This window comes from Martes martes (assembly GCF_963455335.1).
Source record: "Martes martes genome assembly, chromosome: 17".
Classification (NCBI taxonomy): domain Eukaryota; kingdom Metazoa; phylum Chordata; class Mammalia; order Carnivora; family Mustelidae; genus Martes; species Martes martes.
In genome coordinates this window covers 44493915-44515211 of record NC_137905.1, presented here as the reverse complement: position 1 = coordinate 44515211, position 21297 = coordinate 44493915, and the positions used below count along the sequence as shown (strand labels likewise).

General features: G+C 51.0%; 1 long non-coding RNA gene across 1 annotated transcript in view; it reads right to left on the bottom strand.

The window, feature by feature from the left end:
* The window catches only part of LOC308358059, a 119155-nt gene that overhangs the window by 41795 nt on the left and 56063 nt on the right, over nt 1–21297 (bottom strand). Inside the window, exon 2 of the long non-coding RNA XR_013968283.1 lies at nt 2394–2465. This is a non-coding gene — a long non-coding RNA (uncharacterized lncRNA). The remainder of the gene's footprint in view (nt 1–2393; nt 2466–21297) is intronic.

Below are 21297 nucleotides of genomic sequence, written 5' to 3'. Positions count from 1 at the left end.
CTTCCAAAGTGAGATAATTGATTTAGCTTTCCCACTGGCCGGTGGAAGAATTAGGCTGGGCATCTGCTGTACTGCTTCTATTTGGGGCCACCTCAGAGAGGCCTTCCCGGATTACCTTGCCTAAATCGCCCGTGTTGCCCCCAGGCAGCCCCCTTCCTGCTTTACCCATGGCTGTAGTTTTTCTCCCCACCCGACTTCTCCTACGTTCCCTTGTATGTCTGTCTATTGCTTTGTTCTCCAGGAGAATGTCGGTTCCCACAGGGAAAGGATTCTGTTTTGTTCATTCCTAAAGCCCCAGTGCCTAGAAAGGACATCACAGTAGGGGTTTAAATGCGTATTTACTGTTATGGTCAGGAAGCACAAGGGAAGACTGAGGAGCCATTACAGCCCGGAGGAGATGAAGGAGACAGGACAACCACACACAGGGCGCCATCCTGAGTAGGCTCCTGGGATAGAGGAGCGTCATTGGTGGAAAAGAGGAAAAACGTGGCCAAACCCTGTTGCGATTAAGTTCATCGTACTAGACCAGCGCTCATCTCCTGGTTCTGGTAATCACGCCACGGTGCGTAAGATGGCAGCGTGAAGGGGCGCTGGGTGAAGGGTCGATATGTGGACTTTCCATATGATTCTGGTAACTTTTTTGAAGTCTAAAATCCCTTCAAAATAAAAAAGGTTTGTTTTTTTCTTAAAGATTTTGTTTACTTATTTGAGAGGGAGAGGGGGAAGCAGATTGCCCGCTAAGCAGGGAGCCCGATGCGGGGCTTGATCCCAGGACCCTGAGATCATGACCTGAGCTGAAGGCAGACGCTTAACTGACTGAGCCACCTGGCCACCCTCAAAATAAAAAAGTTCATAAAGAATTGTGCTAAGAAGCATGATTTGAGGGAGCCTCGGTGGCTCAGTGGGTTAAGCCTCTGCCTTCGGCTCAGGTCATGATCTCAGGGTCCTGGGATTGAGCCCCACATCGGGCTCTCTGCTCAGCAGGGAGCCTGCTTCCCCCCCACCCTCTGTCTGCCTCTCTGCCTACTTGTGATCTCTGTCCGTCAAATAAATAAATAAATAAAATCTTTAAAAAAAAAAAAAAAGGAAGCATTATTTGATGGAAATGTGGCCCCCTGACACTATCCCACAGACACACTCTGGGTAAGTGGGCAGAGCCTTAAGCCAGGATGAAGGGATATGAAGAGACCCAACAAACAGCCAAGGGAGAAGTCCAGATTCGCTCAGTTCCCCAAGTTTGACTCCCTGGTCCCTGCAGCTCGGCCAGCAGCACCGCCTGCGTGCAGAGTCTGGATGCCAGAAACTTCTGGTCTCCACTTTCCATACTGTTAGGGTCGTTTGGTGCTTTGAGGATCAGACGATGCCCCCACTCCTTCTGCCTCCAAGCACCCTGACTGCAACCTGCCAACATAGGTCGGTATCCCCATTTACAAATGCCCCACTAGCAACTGGAATGCCATGGCTCAGTCTACGCCAAAGAAACAAGAGAGGATGATCACTAGCAAAGACCCCAGGAACCTAATTAAAATACATTCAAAATCTTTCTACCACGGGTATTTACTACACATACATATTTTAATTCTGTGTAAGTACCTGTACTGTATCTTTAGCCCGAAGGGAAATGGCACATCTGCACGGGGTGGGCAGGTGAGGGTGGCGGTCAAAGGGGCCACTCTGTACCTTGATGGGGGTGACAGCCGAGTGCATTTCCTTACACCCAAAGAACTGGGCATCAAAGAGGGACTTTTATTCTGGGTAAATTTTAAAAAGTCAATGGAGTTAAAATTGAAATTAAAACTGAATTTTAAAAAAACGTGTGCTACACCGACAGATGTGATGACCAAAGATCTCGAAGCTCCGCTGTTGCTGGGCATGGCGGGAAACGTGCCCACATGGAGCGTGGCCTCTTCCCTCCTCAGACTGCAAAGCAGGGAGTGTGCCTCTGTGGGAGGGGGGCCGTTGATGTGTGGGAGGAGGTCTGACAGGACGCCCCCCAGCCCCCGACTGCTGATGTAACCACTTCCCAGGGAGGACGGCAGGCTTGCGGGTGACGCGTAGGACAGTTAAGACTTCCATGTTCCCCTTGATCCTTTTCTTTTTTTTTTTTTTTTTAAAGATTTTATTTATTTATTTGAGAGAGAGAGAGTGAGAGAGAGCATGAGAGCAGAGAAGGTCAGAAGGAGAAGCAGACTCCCCATGGAGTTGGGAGCCCAATGCGGGACTCGATCCCAGGACTCTGGAACCATGACCTGAACCGAAGGCAGTTGCTTAACCACCTGAGCCACCCAGGCGCCCCCCTTGATCCTTTTCTTAAGTAATTTAAAAAAATAACAGGAGGCCTACGTGTCCTAGTTGCAACATTTAAGGAAACAAAAGAGGCACATTGTACTCACCCTCCGTGTGTTCTGGACACTAGTGCTCCCTGAGGGTCCCAGGAGAGCTGAGGCTGGTCAGAGGCTGCGCATCTACGGAGAAGAACAACGCAACGTCACGTCTTCGGCCAACCTGAGCCTTCCTGTTCCAGTTTCCGTCAGTCACAAACCCACTCCCTCAACGAATATTTATTGAATACGTGCTCCGGGCTAGGGACCAAGGGTACACCAGTGACCAAGCCAAAGTCGCTGTCCTCAGAGAGTAGATATTCCAGGAGAGGAGGAAGACAACAAACAAATAATGTGGAGTCAGGAAGCGGTGAGTGTCTTGAGGGAAACCAAGCAGGGTGAGCAGAGTGATGGGCCCGCTGCTTCCCCGACTGGTCAGAGGAGGCCCGAGAAGAGGACAGACACGTCAATGCAGGAAACCGTGACTGTCTGGGCAAGAGACTTCCAGGCCATGGGGATGGCCAGTGCAAAGGACCTGAGGCAAAGTATGCGTGTGGAGCACTGTAGGAGCGGCAGGAGGCCTGTGTACCAGGCGCAGGGTGAGTGAGGGGATGAGGGCAGGGAGGTGACAGGGGCAGACGGAAGACCATATACGAGGATATTTCTTTCAGGCAACTGTGAGCAGAGGAGTGGCAGAGAAAGGGCGTTTGTTCTGCCTTGTAACTTTATATTATTAATTTATGTTTTAAATATTCAGTATGGTTGTTCATATGTGAATGGATATTTCAATGAAAACTTTATATTACTAATTTATGTTTTTGAATATTTAGTAGGGTTGTTCATATTTAAATGGATATTTTATGGATGAATGAGTGTCTCCAGGCTGAGTGGCCACTGTCCGTATTGTTCACCCTCACATTTCAGTTGTGAGGCAGACCAGGTACTCACTAAGGCAGGGAGGTGAGAACTGAGGGGATAATCTAGAACCTTCCTGTAAGGAATGGCCATTAAGTTAATGACTTTCACTCCGTAGGTGCCAGGCTCTGTCCTAGCAGACACATGCTGACTCATTTCACTCTCTCAATAATTCTAAGAAATAGACATTATGATTTCATCCATGCTACGGAGAAGGTAACTGAGGCACAGAGTGGGTAAAGAGTCCATTGGCTGAGGCTGCCCAGCCAGTAAGAAGTTTATTACAGCTGGAATGAACCCAGGCAGCCTGGCTCCAGGGCCCGCTCCTGACCACTTGGCTGGGCCAACGGTCACGGTGGTCCACGAAGATAGAGCTAACTACAGGCTAGCAATGCCTCCCTGCCCCACTTCCCCAGCACCGCAATGTCTGAACGCTACCCAACACTAAGGCCGAGCTCAAATTCTAGCCAGCTCAGGGAAGCTCCCAGAAGGAAAACTAGCAAGCAGCTAGCCAACTTTCCAGAATCCAGGAATCAGGTTATCTTCAATAATCTTGCCCCTAGAGGTTCCCGGAGAAGCCAAAAGGGCTTCTCAGCCTTTCCCGTGCCACAGACCCCCATTGGCAACCTGCTGAAGATGAGTGTGGACTCCTCCCTAGAATCATCTTTTTAAGTGTACAAAACACAACACACAAGGTTCTGGAGGAAACCAATTATACTCAGATATCAAAGTATCTGCAGGAAAAACCCCTAATCTGAGATACAGTCATATTCGTGCTTCTTTATGAATGCTTTAAATTACGAGATCCTAGTGGTGGGTCTAATAACTAGAGTAATTTAGAAACAGATGGGCGTAAATGATATTTTGCAATATCTGCAACAACTGTAATGTGATACTGAAATATTCTTACTTTCTTGTGGCGACAAAGTCACAGTTACTGCCAGTACAATGTGGCCCGTGCCCCTCATCGGGAAGGAAAGGAAATGCTCAATTTCAGATGATACAGGAAATAAAGATGTAACTTCTTCCCCTGGCCAACTTCATGGTCCTCTGAATTCCGTCCTTGGATGGAAGGGTCCAAGGACCTGGGATGAGCAATCCTGAAGCCAGACGCCAGCTAGAGTGACGATGGGGCAGCAGGTCCCCCGGGGAGGTAACAACCAGTGAGCACAGGGGCAGACTCAGATCCTTTTGAGTCATACGGGAAGGGGTCCTGAGCACCTATAGTTTGGGTCCACCCTGCATTCGTCTTCCTCTCTGAGTCAGTCCCCTGAAGCTGACCTTTCCCTGTCAGCACTTGGGACTCCTGTGGGAATGCCCCCCACCTCCACCACGAGCTGGCAGGGAACTGGAAGGGTGGTCATATGATCCAGGCCGGGCCAGTAAAGCCACTGAACCTCCTTGTCTCTGCTCCTGGCTTCAGAGAGAGTTCAGGGTGGCCCTGGCATTGCAGCCAAGGTGATTGGCTTCAATAAACAGTGGCCTCAGGCCATGTCCTGGGACTACAGGGAAAGAGATGGTTCATTTCTCCTGGGGCGCTGCTTAGCTGGTTGGATAGATACGTGGAGCTGCCTCAGAGCCTTTCTGACAACAAAACCCACACAGGGGCATACAGAGCCAGGAAGAAGAAGGAAACAGGGCCCTGACCACTGTGAGGCTCTGGATCTAGCTACACCTGAAGCCGTTCAGTACAGACTATCCCAGGCCTTGAATTGAAACACTTCCTTTGATACCTAAGCAGGCTGACTTGAATTTCCATTTGTTCACAAAACCAAACGACTTGATTAACACTGAAGGGCAGAGCTCAGTGCAGTTCTTGACAATTCCCATAGCTCACTACCAAGCCATTTAGGGAAGAACAAAATAAAATTAGATACAGTTACTGTACATAGAAACACCAAACAGAAAAACACATAGTCTTTAAAAGCTCAGAAACAGTCTCTTGGGTACTTGCTTTGCCTGCGCTGGTCTGTGAAGCCCTGACAATCGTGGATTTTAAGATGCTTTGCAGGGCAGGAGGGAATCAGAGGCACCCAGAACATTTCCCTTTATCGCCAGACTTTCCATTAAGAAAAAAAGTCTTGGGATGATCGGGAGGCCCCTGCAATAAAGCTCCTGTAAAATTTTAATAGCTGCCTTTTTAAATGACAGTGGAAATTGCTTTTCTGCCACTCGCATTCTCCCCCTTCCCTTCTCTAGAGTGAGGTCTATGGCTCTTAATAGGCACATCAGCAGTGACGTGTGGCGGGGGGAGCTGTCCTGTCCATCAGTACGGGGTCTCTGATCCATGGGGAGGACACTGAGGGGTTGGGGCCAACGGCAGCAAAGGTGGGCTGTGGGGCCAGCAATTCAAATATATATATATTTTTAGATGTTATTTATTTATTTGACAGACAGAAATCACAAGTAGGCAGAGAGGCAGGCAGAGAGAGAGGGGGAAGCAGGCCCCCTGCTGGGCAGAGAGCCCGATGCGGGGCTCGATCCCAGAACCCTGGGATCATGACCCGAGCCGAAGGCAGAGGCTTTAACCCACTGAGCCACCCAGGCACCCCTGTGGGGCCAGCAATTCAGCCAGGACCCCAGAACTCCCAGTGAAGTCCCTCTTCACACCACCTGGGAAAGGAGGATGGTCTTGGAGTTGCCTCAGCGATCCCAGTACACCCGCCACAGCCACAGCCCAGCTGGCCCACTTGTCTGTCACATAGGCCACACTCACAGGGCCACACATCTCGCTTCCCAGGGTTTGCCCCAAGAAACAGAATCCCAGAGGACAGCACCTGGGGGTGAGAGGGTATCTTGGCCTGACTCCCAACCTGACTGGCTCCTTCCCTTGGCCAAGGCTATTGGCTCTGGGAGAGACACAGGGTCCAAGCAGGGCCAATCAGTGTAGGCGCTCGAAAGTGTGTGGGAAGTACTGGGGGAAGGGCCTGGGATGGAAGGCGGGGGCTGCTGAGGGTTCTCTGCCACCTGAGAGGTGGGGGGCACTGGAGAATGAAGCCAAAGCTGAGAGAGGCAGAGCCCGGAAGTGGAGAAGGGTGTGTTCCTGACGACACCTGAGTGTTGACTCTGGTCAGGCCAGCCCAGGGACTTTCAGGTCCTAGAGCCATTAACTTCCCTTCGCAGCTCCAGCCAGTTTGCGCTGGGAAGATCCTGTCACTTACAAGACAGAAATAACTGACTGATGCAACCGGAAGGGAACCTCAGCAATCAATAGCGCATTCCTTCATGTTTCGGTGGCTGGGATCCTTTCTAAGCCAACGAAACAAAACTGTGTCATGTCATGTCTCTCCAGAAAACAAAACAAAACAAAAACACTGTGTCTCATCAATGACAAAGGCCTCTCGGAAGCCCCTGTCTGTAGGAACTGGGTGAAGAACACCCCGATCTAGTCTGAACTGCCCACTCGATGGATGAGGAAAACTGAGGCTCAGAATGCTCATGTGACTTGTGTGAGGCCCAGGCCTAGCTGGAGGCAGAGCCAGGCCGCTCCAGAGCCCGAGGAGGTGTGGTCCTCAGGGGGGTTACTACAGAGGGAAGGGGAGGCAGCGGATGAGGCTGCAGGCCCCCAGACCCCTATTTACCGACGACCGCTCCCTCCGCTTTAAAAACTGGGCTTTCAGGGGAGTATCTGACAGCCGATCCGCCGCTCCACAGTAACAGGGACAACCAGTCTCATTCCACGTTTCAAAGTATTTACATGTGACTGCCCTTGGTTTTGATGCTCACTGTAATCTTGTGAAGCAGGCATTTCAGCCACTTACACCTCTCCACTCCCCTCTGCCTGGTCCTTCCGGAAGACCAAGTGAAGACGCGGTCGCTAATCCAACGGGTCAGAGTCCGACTGCCGGCACCTGCTCTCCCAGCCGGCAGGCTTGTGAGCCCCAAAGCCTAGCGCCACGCCTATGTGCTCTTTTCTCTCCCTGAACCCAGAGATGGCAGCTTTCTCTTGTGCTTTCTGTCTTGGAGCAGGACACACACTCTGGGCAGTGTTCAGCCAACCCCTAAGTGGGCCCGGCCACACATACCCCTCTCTCCTGACCAAACGCTGATGGGGGCAGCCAGACCCTCCTCCTCCATGCAGCTCATTGTGTAAGCGGCAGATGGGGGAACCCGGCTCACTGGGGCTTTTTGCTAGAAGCTGCCTTCTCCTTTCCAGACTTCACCAGGGCTTCACGTTGGGGCATCAGGGGCCTAAAATAAAGTGGTTCCAGCATCCTTCATTTAGAGAAGATTCCCATTATACCCATCCTCACCCCATCTTTGAAAGAGGGATTTGCAAGAGTGATAGGAAGATACCTGTTCCTAGCGGTGGCCTCTACCCACCTGCCAACAAAGCAAAGCTGCTGTGTGCAAAGACTCTGCCTTGGGAAAATCTAGGTCCTCGGCTGCTATACTGTACGGCAGCCGCTGAGATCATTTTGCAATTAATCATGCTTTCTCTGATGACCTATATTCTATTAATAACACGCTAACGACTTAGTGCTAGTTCTTTCATTGATTGATTCAGGCCGCAGATAATGACTGAGGCTGGGGCACTGACTTGGAGGGTCTTATGTCCTTGTTTCCTGTCCTCCTCCCCACCGAAAAGAAGGATCATGGTATAGGACTTCTCTGTGCCGGGGGTCCCATGGCCGTCCCACCTCCAGCCTCACCCAAGCGACTCCGTGGAATCACGACACAAGACAGACGTCTGTGGAGAACTACTGAGGCAAAGCGGCATTGTGTGACCGTTTCCCACACAGCAGCCTGGCCAGAACGGCGGACTTGGACACACCCAAACTACTGAAGCCGGAGACTGAGGGGAACTCTCTGTCACCGCGGGTGGGAGCACACATAGGAAGAGACATTTTGAGAGAGCGGTTGGCAATTTCTTGTAAAGAGGAAGAGACCGTAACCTCAGTAACACACTTCACTTCCCCACTGGCTGGGGTCTGGGATTCCCTGCCGAGTTCCCAGACCCATGTGGCCTTGCAAATTTTCACTCTGGCCTGAAGCACGAGGTTTTTGCTTTGATTTGACTACATGCCAGGCGCTGTGTTCAGTTAACTATCAACCCGTTTAACCCTTAGAACAGCCCTGTGAAGAGGGGTCTGGTAGCATCCCCATTTTTAACCGACCAGCAAACAGAGGCCACAGAGAGGTAACTTGCCCAAGATCCTAGAGCAAGTTGATGGCACATGGGATTTGAACCCAGTGGGTCTGGCTCATATCTTCATGTTAGTGTAGGTGAAGGTTTCTCCTTCAGGGATTTGAGGAGAGTGTTCTCCTCATAAAAAGGGTCAGCCTCGGGCGCCTGCGTGGCTCAGTGGGTTGAGCCTCTGCCTTCGGCTCAGGTCATGATCTCAGGGTCCCAGGATCGAGTCCCACATCGGGCTCTCTGCTCAGCAGGGAGCCTGCTTCTCCCTCTCTCTCTGCCTGCCTCTCTGCCTAGTTGTGATCTCTGTCAAATAAATAAATAAAATCTTTAAAAAAAAAAAAGTGGTCAGCCTCATTCCCACAGTCCTTCGTCCCTTCCCCCATCTGTCTTGTTCCAGCTTGGAACGTGGAGGTAACACTTGGATTTGAGAGGGTCCCTCTTGTCCCCAGAACACCAGTCTGCCAACACAGAAGGACTGAACTCTCCGGGTGCTCCGGCCCCCCAGAGAAGGTGGGTGCAGCAGCCATCTGTGGCCAGGAGGGGGCAAGAGAGCCAGAGCAGGGCTGGTGTTCACTCTGCCCTCTGCCACGCCACAGAACCACATGTCATTGGACACATCTTTTGTACTGAAATGACAGCGCCACTTCAGACCCATACTTGCAGCCACACGCACGCCTAACTAATATTTCATCCTGTCACAGCTGGGCTCTGGCAGCCCTGTGCCGTGCCATGCCCCCCCCCCCCCAGAAGGTTCTCACAGCCACTAACACAATCTGAAGATGTCTCCAAAGGACTCGGCTCAGGGAAGAACTTTGGGAATCAGATTTCCACTAAGCGTGAGTGATCACAGGCATCTAGAGAGGACATGGGTGCCTGAATTAATTCTCGAGGACCTGAATTTGGAACAGCCTTCCTTCTCCCTGTGGGCGTCTAAGAGTGGTCAGGGAGACTGCGATTCTAGGGGCCAAGCCCAGCCCCCTGGCACCACACTGTGTTCTGCTGGCCTCAGGCTCACAGGCTGGGGAAATCCTGCATAGCTTGTGGATCCTTTTTCCTCCTGTCACCAGCCGTTTGCTGGATGTGCCAACAGTTAAGCCCCTTCCTGCACTCCATAAAAACAGCCCGTCAGTGTGGCTGACTGTTGGGTGCTTTTCTACAAAGCGCTACCCAGATCTCAGCTAATCAGATGGAAGGTAGAACAGTGGTCACTCTACCAAAATAGGTCAGGCTTTATTTGTTAATCCTCTTATTCACCATATATTGAAAGGAAAGAATGAAAAAAACATTATTAGCAGCAAGACCATGTAGGGTTGTTACTCAACCTATCAGTGCCTCAGTTTGCCCACCTATAAAATGGGGATAACAATAGGGTGTTGTGAGCACTACGGAAATTACTCCATGAAAAATTTTTAGAGCAGAACCTATCATGTAGTGAGTGTTCAATAAAGGTGAGCTAATGTTTCTTCTTCTTGCTGGTGACATGGTAAATTTCTTACATTGAATGCCCATGAAAAGCTTCAAAACCCCCTTCTCTGCAGAGAAAGGCACTGTTCTGATTCTGGCCACGTAGGGAAGGAAGGGAGCCTGAAGGTCCAGGCCAGTGAGGGGAAGCTGGCTCCAGGGCCCAGGGTCCTGTGGGCAGAAAATGGACCTACTGGGTGCTGGCTGCCCACCCAGCAGACATTCTCCCCTTTCTTCTCCAGGTGCTCGGTTAACACCACATCTCCTGACCTGCCCTGCAGCTAGGGGTGGCCAACAAGAGGTGGGACTTCAAGGAAAATTCCTCACCAGAGCCCTGGAGCCGGACTATGCTTTTGCGCCCATCCCCCCCACCCCAATTCCCACCTGGCTTCGACTCACTGGCTTGACTCCAGAGGCCATACTGGACCACGATGCCACTTTAAGGATGAAGGCCTTCTGCTGGGGACGGTGAGGCAGAAAGACAGAAGGGTCCTGTGGAGCTGCCACACCAGCCCCGGGCTGCCAACCTCTGGACACTTTGCTCACAAGAGCAACGATCTTCTATGGAATTTGTACTGGTGTTGTTTTGACTCCGCTACCAGCAGCCAAGTGTATTCTCAGATGATACTGTGGCCTTACGCAGCAGATGGCCAGTGGGAGAGCCTTCTACGCCAGAGAAATCCCTCTAGAAACTGGCCACCAGGTAAAGTGCTCAGAGGCTTTAGAGGACCCTCAGTCTCTCCTCAGCACTGGGCAGAAAACTAGATGCAGAATTTCCCACGGAACGGGGTTACCACCATTTTGCCTTATGAGGAGGTAAAATAGAACTAGGGGAGACCTACTGGGTCATTCGTTCAGCAATTATTAAGCACTACTGTACACCGAACACTGTGCATGGTAGGGCGCTCGATACGGTAGACAAAGCAGGCACCATTCCTGTCCTTATGAGCCTTACCATCTAGAACGGGGGACTGAAAATAAACAGGAGAACAAATACATTTTTCAGTTCAAATGGTAAGAAGTACCATTCAGGAAATGCGATGGATTTTATTTATTTATTTATTCAGGTGGATTTTAGCCCAGAGCTAAAAAGAAAGGAGAAGGAAGCTATTTGAAAAGTGGAAGTAAGAACACCCCAGGATGTCCATCAACTGAAGAACGGATAAACAAAACGTGACACATCCACACAATGGAGTATTATTCAACCAGAAAAAGAATGAAGTACTGATTCATGCACGACGTGGATGAACACTGAAAACATCATGCTGAAAGAAGCCGGTCATAAAAGACTACGGACTGCAGGATTCCATTTACATGAAATGTCCCAAAGAGGCAAATCCATAGACACAGAAAGTAGATGAGTGGTTGCCAGGGGGTGGGGGGGGGGGGGAGGTTGTGACTGCTGATGAGTACAGGTTTTTTGGAGGGAGGGGGCAATGAGAACGTTCTGGAATTAGATACTGGTGATGGTTGCACAACCTCATGAATACACCAAAACCCACTGAATTGTATACTTTAATAAGGGTGGATTTTATGGCCTGTGAATTATACCTCAATTAAAAGACACTCAAGGGGTTACCCTGATTCAATCGCTGTGTCGATAATATAGTTTCTCATGAAAGTAAAAAAAAAAAAAAGAAAGAAAAGAAAGAAAAAAAGAGTATCCCAGGAGATGGAGGAGAATGTGTGAGTCTGTTCAAGGGAACCCACGGGAGGCCTGTGTGGCTAGATCGTTGTGGCCCAGCTCAGACATATGCTTGTTATTCTAAGCCTGATGGGGAGCAGGAACGTGACATGTCCTGATTTACATTTGTGAAAGATCCCTCTGGTTCTTGCAGAGAGACTGTCGGGGTTCAGAAGAAGCAGGGAGAACAACGAGGTGGCCGCTGCGTTGTGCAAGGAGAGGCAGTGGTGGCTGGGACCAGGCTGGGGGCAGAGGAAGAAGGAGGCTGGTAAAGACATGAATTTCAAATCGAGGACACGCAGACCTTGCTGATGGGGTGGCCGGGAGGGTTAGACCAAAAAGGAAGACGGCTCAGGTCTCGTGAGTTTTTCCAGAGTGGTTTTCTGCCAGATTCAGACTGTGCACAGAGCAAGAGCAGGTCACCAAACGTCTGTTAAATGAATTGAATAAATGAACAAAATCGCTGCCTGGCTTTTTCGGGCTGGGGGCACATTTTTGTATTTTCAATAAAGATGTAAAATTCTTTCTCGCCCCATGTATATATACATATAGAAACATCTACGTGTCCTTACCTTCCCTTACCCATTCCTGTGTCTCTCCCATCCGCTGGCGAGAGAGTGGCCACGAGACAGCATCAACTACCCATCTGCTAAAACCAGAAACCTGAGGGTTGTCCTTTTATACATATAAACACCCTGTGCGGGACAGAGCTGCTAAGTCGGTGACAAGCAGACCCCTCTACCTCTGAGGCGGGCAGAGGAGCGGATAAGCCAGGAAGAAGGGAGCTCTTATTTCTGATGAAACTGTAGGAGGGGAGAGAGGAAGAGCTGCTGCTCCAGAGACAGGAGGTGTCCCCTGTCTTATCAGTGGGAGAGGGCGGGAGTGAGGGACACGGTCAAGAGGGGGAGCAAGCACCGTGAATAAACACGGTCTAGTCAGCGAGCCTCGATTTGCCCCTTCGAGCTTTCCCTGCCACTGCCAGTGGAGCCCAGCAGAAGACAAGTTATAACCCGAATGGGTCATTAGCCCCAACCCACTGCAGCCACACCCATTCTGAGGGAAACACCAGAACCCCGGAAGAATGCATCCTTATTCTGGAACCAGAAGTTGGAAAGGGGAAGGCACGCGCCATCTCACAGAGCCACTGCCGTCACAGGCCACAGAGCACACTGGTGCCACGCAGTGGTCTTGCCGGGGTGTGCCCACCCAGAGCCTTCCTTCTGGTTCCACGCTCCCCACCAACAGGGCTCATCTGGTTTAAGAATACGATGTGAGAAACATTTCATGGGTGGCTCATGTGCGGTGGGCTTGGTTGTGGACGTATGGCAGACTCGTCTGCGCTGCCTGCCCCACGAGGCTGCATCTGGAGCACAGCCAGGGCCCCGATGCCTCGACTTTCTAGAACTCCCCTGTGTTATTCTTATGGGCGGCAGATCTGGTCGCGTTGAACGCTTCAAACAGCTGAACTCTGCATGTTTCATTCTACGGAGACTGGAAGGAGGTCAAAGTGCTTGTCACGGTCGGTTAGAAAGGACTTCTCACGTGGCACCCACGTTCGCCTCTCCTAGTCTGACCAAGGTCCGGGTGTGGGTTCACCAACAGCAATGCCGTGGACGTTCCACCTGCCAGCCGGGGCACCACCCCCCCAACAGGTCCCTAAGGTGGACCGAGAATGGGGGTACGATACCACCACTCAAAACACATAAAACGCATAAGCTTTTGTCACTGGATTTTCCATAAGTGGGATCCTACCACTTGACTTCTCTGGATCTTGCTTTCCCTTAAACATATCACGAAAACGCCTCCAAATCAATGAGCAGGTTTTCACCCACTCTTTTTAGCAGCGGATATTCCACAGTACAGATGTGCCCGGTTCTACTCTATCATTCCCTGAAAAATGGGAATTTTATTTCCAGGGTTTTATTTGTTTGCCGCTGCAAACCATTCTGTAATGAACATCTTTTGGTACTGGGGCCATTTTTTTCCTACAGGGTAGATTCTCAGGAGTGGGGGTGCTGCGCTGAAGGCTATTTATGGAATATTAGATAGTTCTCTCATGGAACCGTTCCAAGATCAAGGTGTAGAACTGTGTGTGTAGGACGTGCTTATCTTTGGATTCAGTATCTCCGGAAGAACACACCTGAAAAATGGGTGTCCTCACGGGAGGGGAACTAGGTTATAATGGATGACGGGGCGGGGGTGGGGAGAGAGCCACCTACTTTTCACCGTCCCTCTTTTTGGGTGCCATTTGAATGTTTTATCACGTGCATATACCGCTCATTCAAAAATAAATAAAAATTCTTTTTCAGGCTGTCTTCTAAAGAGGTTGCGATGATTCACACGTCCTCCGGCAGCTGGGAGAGTACTCAGCTGAGCTCATTAATGCCCTATATTTTTCTCCTTTAAGGCTGTCCCCTTCTGACCCCCACTTTTTTTTTTTTTTGACCTAGCCGGGGCTGAAATGTGTCAGATTTTACCTTCCTGTGATCCACAATTCCTCCTATTCCACAGCCCTTGGGCGGGCAGAAAGCAGACTCCCCGAGGTGCTCATCTTGACAAGGCAGTGTGGCCAGCCCCTCCGACAGTGTCAGAGAGAAGCCTGAGCCAGGGTGGGAGCCAGATCCTCGGGGGCCGGAGGGCACCCATGGCTCTCTCTCTTCGGATGCTTGCAGGCCACACTGTTTTAAACTCATGCTGACTGAGCTGCCCCAAATGCCTGAAGTCTCTCAGAGAGGGCCAAGGAGGAGGCCGGCAGCAGCTGCGGCTGCCCGAGGGACCCACACTCTCAAGAACAAGGCCAGAGACAAGAAACAGGAGGGAACAGGGGACAAAGAACACAAGCGAATCCAGCTCATACAAATGAGAGGGCTTCTCATTCATTCACTTCCTACAGGCCAGGCAGCCTCGACGGCTGGTTCTCAACCAACGGCATCACCAGCCAATGCTTTTAAGCCCCGCCGTGACTCGTGAGACAGGACACCAAAGCTGACCCCGTGCACAACAAGGGTCCCGTGTTGGGCAGCAGCTCGGCCAGGAGCACCTGCTGCTCCATTGCTGGTGGGCACCCCGGACTAACCTACAGAGGGGAGGGGTCTGGAGGCGAAAGTAGCTCTGGGGAAGATGGGGGATGGGAGAGCATGAAAAAACATCTCAAAATAGGCAGTGGATCTGCCCATGCAAGTGGTGGATTCAGGTCCTGTGCTCCCGGGCCGCAGCCTACGCTCTTGGGTCTGAGCTGGGCGTGGTGCAAGGGAGGGCCCAGCCTTTGCTTGAGCGATTCCCTCTGCCTGGGAAGCCCTTGCCCTTGATCCTTGGAGACCAAGCTTAGCAAGAACGTGTGCCTGTGGGTGTTGGCTAGAGCAGCCTGAGTGAGGAAAATGGGAGACAACCTGAGTGGCCACCAGCAGGGATGAGCTGATAAAGTGATATGCAGACGCACAATGGAATCTTAGGTCTCTCACTCCCTCGTCCTTCATGGCAAGTTCACTGGCAGGTTCTGTTGCTACTGTCTCCAAAATACATCCTGAATCCGTTTCTTTTCTCTTCTTTTCTAGGCCAAGCTACCGCTCTCACTTTTCACCTGGACAACTCCATCAGATCCACTGCTAGTGTCCCAGAGTCCACTCTTGCCTTCCTAGGTTTTCATCACACACAGCCAGAGCAATCAAATCGAATAGAGATCATATCAGATAGCTTTCCTGCTTAAACATCCTTCAAACCTCATCCCCTTCCTTTTACCCATTGCTCAAATGCTCCCAGCACACTGGCCTCCTTTCCCTTCCCAACTTATCCCTACCCCAGGGCCTTTGCACATTTTGCTCTATCTATTCTCAAGGCTGGCTTCTTCCTGCCAGTCAGGTCTCCCTGTGACTGTGTACAGGAGTGAGCGGGCATGCAATCTAATACATGCAATGACAAGGACATCTCATGGACCTAATGCTGACTAGAAAGGCCAGACAGACACAAAGGAGCATTTACCTAAAGTTCAAAGCCAGGTGAGACAGATGTCAAAAGAGTGGTTTTAGGGGAGCCTGGGTGGCTCAGTGGGTTAAGCTCCTGCCTTCAGCTCAGGTCTTGATCTCAGGGTCCTGGGATCCAGCCCCGCATTGGGCTCTCTGCTCAGCAGGGAGCCTGCTTCCCCCCGCTCTGCCTGCCTCTCTGCCTACTTGTGATCTCTCTCTCTGTGTCAAATAAATAAATAATCTTAAAAAAAAAAAGTGGTTTTGCTTGGAAGGGAGGACTGACTGGGAGAGAACAGGAAAGGGACTTCTGGAGGATAGAAATATTGTTTCTAGAGCTGGTTACATCACTGTGTTGTTTGTGAAAGTTCATCTAGCTACACATTTTCAGCAAGTGCCCTTGCTTTTATTTATTATTTATCTGTATCTATATCTTTATATATATACACGTCTGTATCTACATCTTTATCTACATACATATAGATATAGTTTAATAAAATGTTTAAAGAATTAAGACATTTTGGCTGCATAATCTTTGCAAATCATTATCCTCCTTCTGATTTGGGAATCCCACCCAGGAGCCTTAGCAGAAGGCTGGCCCTACCTCCCCTGACCAAATACGACAAAGTCCAGGGACTGGCTCTCACAGCCTCCCCTGCAGCTAGGCCATGGGTACAGGATCTGTGTTCTACTCAGCAGATGTATCCTCCCTCCATGGCTTAAATCAGCCTGGAGAACCAGGGCTTATCTACCTTGGCATTTGAGCCCAGAGCTGCGGCCTGGCAGGGGAGGAACTCATTGAGGCTTGAGGAGCAAAAACATGACCCCCCACACACCCATTTCCTCCCCCAGCACAACAGTGCAAGATTGGACCATTCTGTACTTGGGAGCCCATTCACTCTTTTAAGAAATGTGTACCGAGGGGCGCCTGTGGCTCAGTGGGTTGAAGCCTCTGCCTTTGACTCAGGTCATGATCCCAGGGTCCTGGGATTGAGCCCTGCATTGGGCTCTCTGCTCAGCAGGGAGTCTGCTTCCCTTCCTCTCTCTCTCTCTCTGCCTACTTGTGATCTCTGTCAAATAAATAAATAAAATCTTAAAAAAAAAAAAAAAAGAAATGTGTACCGAGCGCCAGCCGATTCAATGTCAGGCACTGTTCAAGCCACTAGGGATCCAGGTGAAAAGACCCTGGAGCTGATGATTCTAGTGGAGAAGACGAACAATAAGATAAGTAAAAGATGGGTTAGAAAAGTGATACAGAGGAAAAACAGAGAAGAAGAGGCAACATATAGACAGAGGCTTTTAGGACATTAGGGAGTTTGTGGGTAGGTGAGGAGAGCTTTCCTGGTAGCAGGAAGAGCCCTTGCAAGGGTCCTGAGGCAGGCTCAGGACCTGGGCCAGGGCAAGTGAGAGAACAGAAGGAGATGAAGCCACAGATAATGGGGACAGATCATGCGGGGCCTGGTTGGCCATGGTGAGAAACTGGCTTTTACTCTGGGTAAGATGGAGCCATGTGGGAGGGTTCTCAGTCGTGGATGGATGGATCTGATTGGACGGACGATAGTAGAGTTCCTCTGGCAGCTATCCAACTCTCTCCCCTGCCCAAGATGGAAACCAGTCCCAACGAGAAAGAGAAGTTTGGTCATTTGTGTGGTGAATGTCTGTGAGAAATAAACAAGCAAAAAGCCCTCCACCCACTTCCTCCAACCCATCAAGGCGTCATGCGGGCTGGCAGGGCTTTGCAACATGATGAACAAGCCACATCACATTATAGGAAACCAGACCGTCCTCCTCCAGTCACGGGGAGAATCCCAAAGGCAGACAGAGGAGCGGTAAGGCCACGTGGCCAGGAGAAGGCCATCTCCAGAACCAGCAAGAGCCAGAATCAAGTCCCAGCTCTGTCTCTTAGCACCGTGTACCCCAGGACTCCTCACCAGACCTTTCTGAGTCCCAGGCTTCCTTACAGTACAGTGGGGAGCAGAGAGGGGGAGTAATTTCTATCCTCGATGGGACTGCTGGGAGGATTAAATGAGCTAACAGGTATCAAGTGACTGGCAAAGTGCCCAGCAGAGAGGGTGGCCCAAAAGATGTTAGCAAAGCTGTCATGGCAACTGAGATCTGGAACATCTGAGGGTGTCCCCCAGACAAACCGGACTCGGGACAACATTACGCACAGGGCTGAAGTGCGGGGTCCTCCTGAGGAGGGAGGCCTTCAGAATGGGAAGTTTCTGTCTCCCTCTGTCTATTCTCCAGGGAATAATTGCCCAGAACAAGCAGCATCCAAGCCATCGACGCCTGCCCTCTCCGTGCCCGTGCCCCGCGAGCCGAAGCCCCAGCAGAAGAGACCCTGGCCCGTATCTGCCTGTCTCAGGGAAATGGGAGTCAACGGAGAAGCATGACTGACAGCGCAAATGGCGGTCTAGGGCAGTTTCTCGCCTCTTCTCCAGTGAGAATAGCAGTGGGCCCCAGTTTGTTCTATGCAAGGAGGGCCAGGCCTCTGGGGGCTGCAGGTCCACATCCGTAACAAGGGGACAACAGTCACTATTCCAGCTTGTTCACGGTCACTCAGCACACACTCACCGAGCTACTCGGAGCCAGACGCTGCTCTGGACGCTGAGATGAGCACAAGGAATGAACAATGACCCCTGCCTCAGAGCTCACGTGCCAAGGAGAAGAGGGCACAAGGCGCACAAACATACGAGGTCAGATGATAAGTGCTATGAAGAGAAACACAGCAGAGGACAGAAGGGGATGGCAGGGTGCTCAGGAAGGCCCGCCTGAGGCAGTGTCTCAGCCATTCAAGCAGAGACCTGAAAAAAGTAATGAGATCCTATGTGCATGCATACAGATATATAATTTTGGATACGTCTGTCTGTATATAAAATACATACACACACCGCCGAGAACACGTCTACTGTGGAAACCTAAAATGATCTAGTTTGATAGTTAGGAGTGTTGACTGGGATTGGCATCTTCATAAAACCTACACTCTTCCCTCAGATTCCAGTATGAGAATTACTACTAAAAGGTGTTCCTTGGGGCGCCTGGGTGGCTCTGTTGACTAAGCATCAGTCTTCGGCTCAGGTCCTGATCTCGGGGTCCTGGGATCGAGCCCTGCATCAGGCTCCCTGCTCAGCGGGGAGTCTGCTTCTCCCCCACCTCGTGCTGTCTCTCTCTCTCAAATAAATTTAAAAAATCTTGAAAAAAGAAAGATTCAGGGGCACCTGGGTGGCTCAGTGGGTTAAAGCCTCTGCTCTTTGGCTCAGGTCATGATTCCAGGGTCCTGGGATTGAGCTCAGCAGGGAGCGCTTCCCTCTCTCTCTCTGCCTGCTTCTACCTACTTGTGATCTCTGTCAAATAAATAAATAAAATCTTAAAAAAAAAAGAAACAAAAATTCAATGAGATGGCACAGGTAAGGGACTTTGAATGATGGCTGGCACTCGTTAATAAACTAGTACTGTTATTATATTTGATAAGTGGGAGTCATTGTTTAAAAGCTTTGCTTAGTAGTATTCCCATTATGAAATAGCTATTGTTTTTATTACATTACTACTACAATTTCATTCATTTCCTCAGCAAGGTTCAGTAAAGTGTGTATCTGGTGGATGGGGTTACACCTTTAACAAAGTCGATGTAGCCCTGCCTTTAGGGAGCTGATACCATCAAGAGTATGACTGACCTCAAATACTCCAGCTGAGAAGTTCAGGGAAGAAGGGTGGTACACAGAGGGACCAGGTCCCTTTCAGTGATGTTTAAAGAGAGATCTGAAAGAAGAGTCAGCTTGAGCCGGCCAGAACTGGGCGGGGAGGGAGTAAGGGGGAAGACAGGGAGCAGAGGAAGCAAGCTTGGGGCAGGGCACCAAGGCCCTGCATCGAAGGAACCAAAAGCAGGCCAGGTGGCTGGAAGGCAGACGCAGAGGGACCTGCAGGATGAGGCTAGGGGCAGGCAGCAGGCCGGGGCCACAGCATGCCCGCCTTTCCACAGGGTGCTGCTTCGGAAACGTGGACACTGTGTGGGACAACCCTCATCCTCTAGTGGCCCGAGAGTGAAACGAAGTTTTAGTGTCCCTACAGTAAAAGAGTATGGCCCAATCCCTGTCCTCAGGGTCTTGCTTAGAGGACGCCCACCTCAGAGGTCCTGGGAAGAGGACACAGCAGGCACGCAGGAGAGGACAGAGGGCAGAGTGAACAAGGACCCCATCCCTGCCTACAGCTGATCAACCCAGGGAGAGTGCACCTGGTCTCAGCTGGGCCTGTCCTGAGAACTCCTTCCTGGTCCTGATTAATGAGCCCAAGAGAGATATCGTGTCTTCCTTGGGTTGCGGTGGGCTTGGGCTGAGAGAACACGGGGCTGTTCTCTGCAGGGTTGTGTCCTGCAAGGTGTACAACTCGGGGTCTGCAGACGGCCAGCTTTCCCACCCAGTGGAAGGGAAGGCAGAGAGAGAGAATATAAGAGAATGAATAAAGCAGACATGGGCGGAGCAGGGGGTGGGGGGGTGGGGAGAGCTGTAAGGAAAGAATCCTGATAGTGGCATTGGTGCTCTGGTTCCCACCCTCGGCCCTTCCCAGGACCCATCCTGCCCTTCCTGTTACCGTCTGGGCGGGAACAACCACCCCACCGGGATCCCACCCTGGCCAGGGACTGGTTCAGGGGAGGTCACATGACCTGAGCTAGTCCAATCAGAGAGCAGCTCTGACGCCTTCCACTACTGTTGAGGAGCAGATACCTCCCCTCTCCCTCAAGGAAGGAAGGGAGTCTCGAACCTGGACCAGCGCTGACAGCTAGTCTGCATCCTCCAGGGCAGCCCAGATTGAGGAGGACCCGATTATCAGAGGGAAGAATGGATGGTCGGAAAAAAGTGGGTCATTGGTGATGGCCCCGAGCTCCTGGCCCAACCAGCCCAGAAGTTGACCCCACCCCTCTGGGCCTTCCAGTTGGGGGAGCCCATCCTTTCCCCTAGGGCTTGTGGTGTTTCTGTTACTTGCAACCAGGTAACTGCCGAGTACACAGTCCTTCCAGCTTTGCTTCCGGTTTTCTGAACCATCCAGCACCCTCTGGTTAAAACCTCCTTTTTCACCTGAAGCCCCCGGGGTGCTCTAAGAGCAAGTCCAGCAATTTGGCCAAGGACTTAACTTGCCCCGGCCACAGTTTCCCTGGCTGTTAAATGGGGATAATAATGATAAACACTTCATTGGGTTGTTAAGAGGATTAAAACGATTTAAAGAATACCTCGCACATTGTACATTCTCAACACATCAGCAATTATTATTCTAAAGCACTGGAGGGTAACTGAAAGGTCTCCATCTCCGTAAGCAATTAGCTACACCCCTCCCCCATCTTGTTTGCTGTTTCTTTGTTCAGGTCGGCCAAGGCCTTTCTTCGCAAACAGTCCCAAAGAACAACCAGCCCAGTTTCTGTCAGGAGGGTGGCAAATCTAGCCTCAGTGGGAGATCGGAATGAAAGAGATTTGACTCAACTTCTCCGGGTAGCTGGGTGGTGGAGGAAGCCCTCATGAGCTCATTTCTCCATCAAATACAAGCTGGGGTCTAAAGTTTCAAAACACAGGCTGGGGCGTGTTGGCACAGTCCCACAAGAGGACAAAGAAAAGAGAATAAGAGCCTGGATGGAAGAGAAGCCACAACGCGGCAGGTTCCGCAATGAACTCTGTTGGGAGGAGGCTCCCGGGCTGGCTTCCAGCCACATCCGCTCTCTGCACAGCTATGAGGCCGCAGGAAGAAGGGACCCCACCACGTCTGTATTTACAGCTGGGAACTGGCACGGGCACGGGAAACTCGGAAATAAACTTGGTCAGGAAGTCAGAA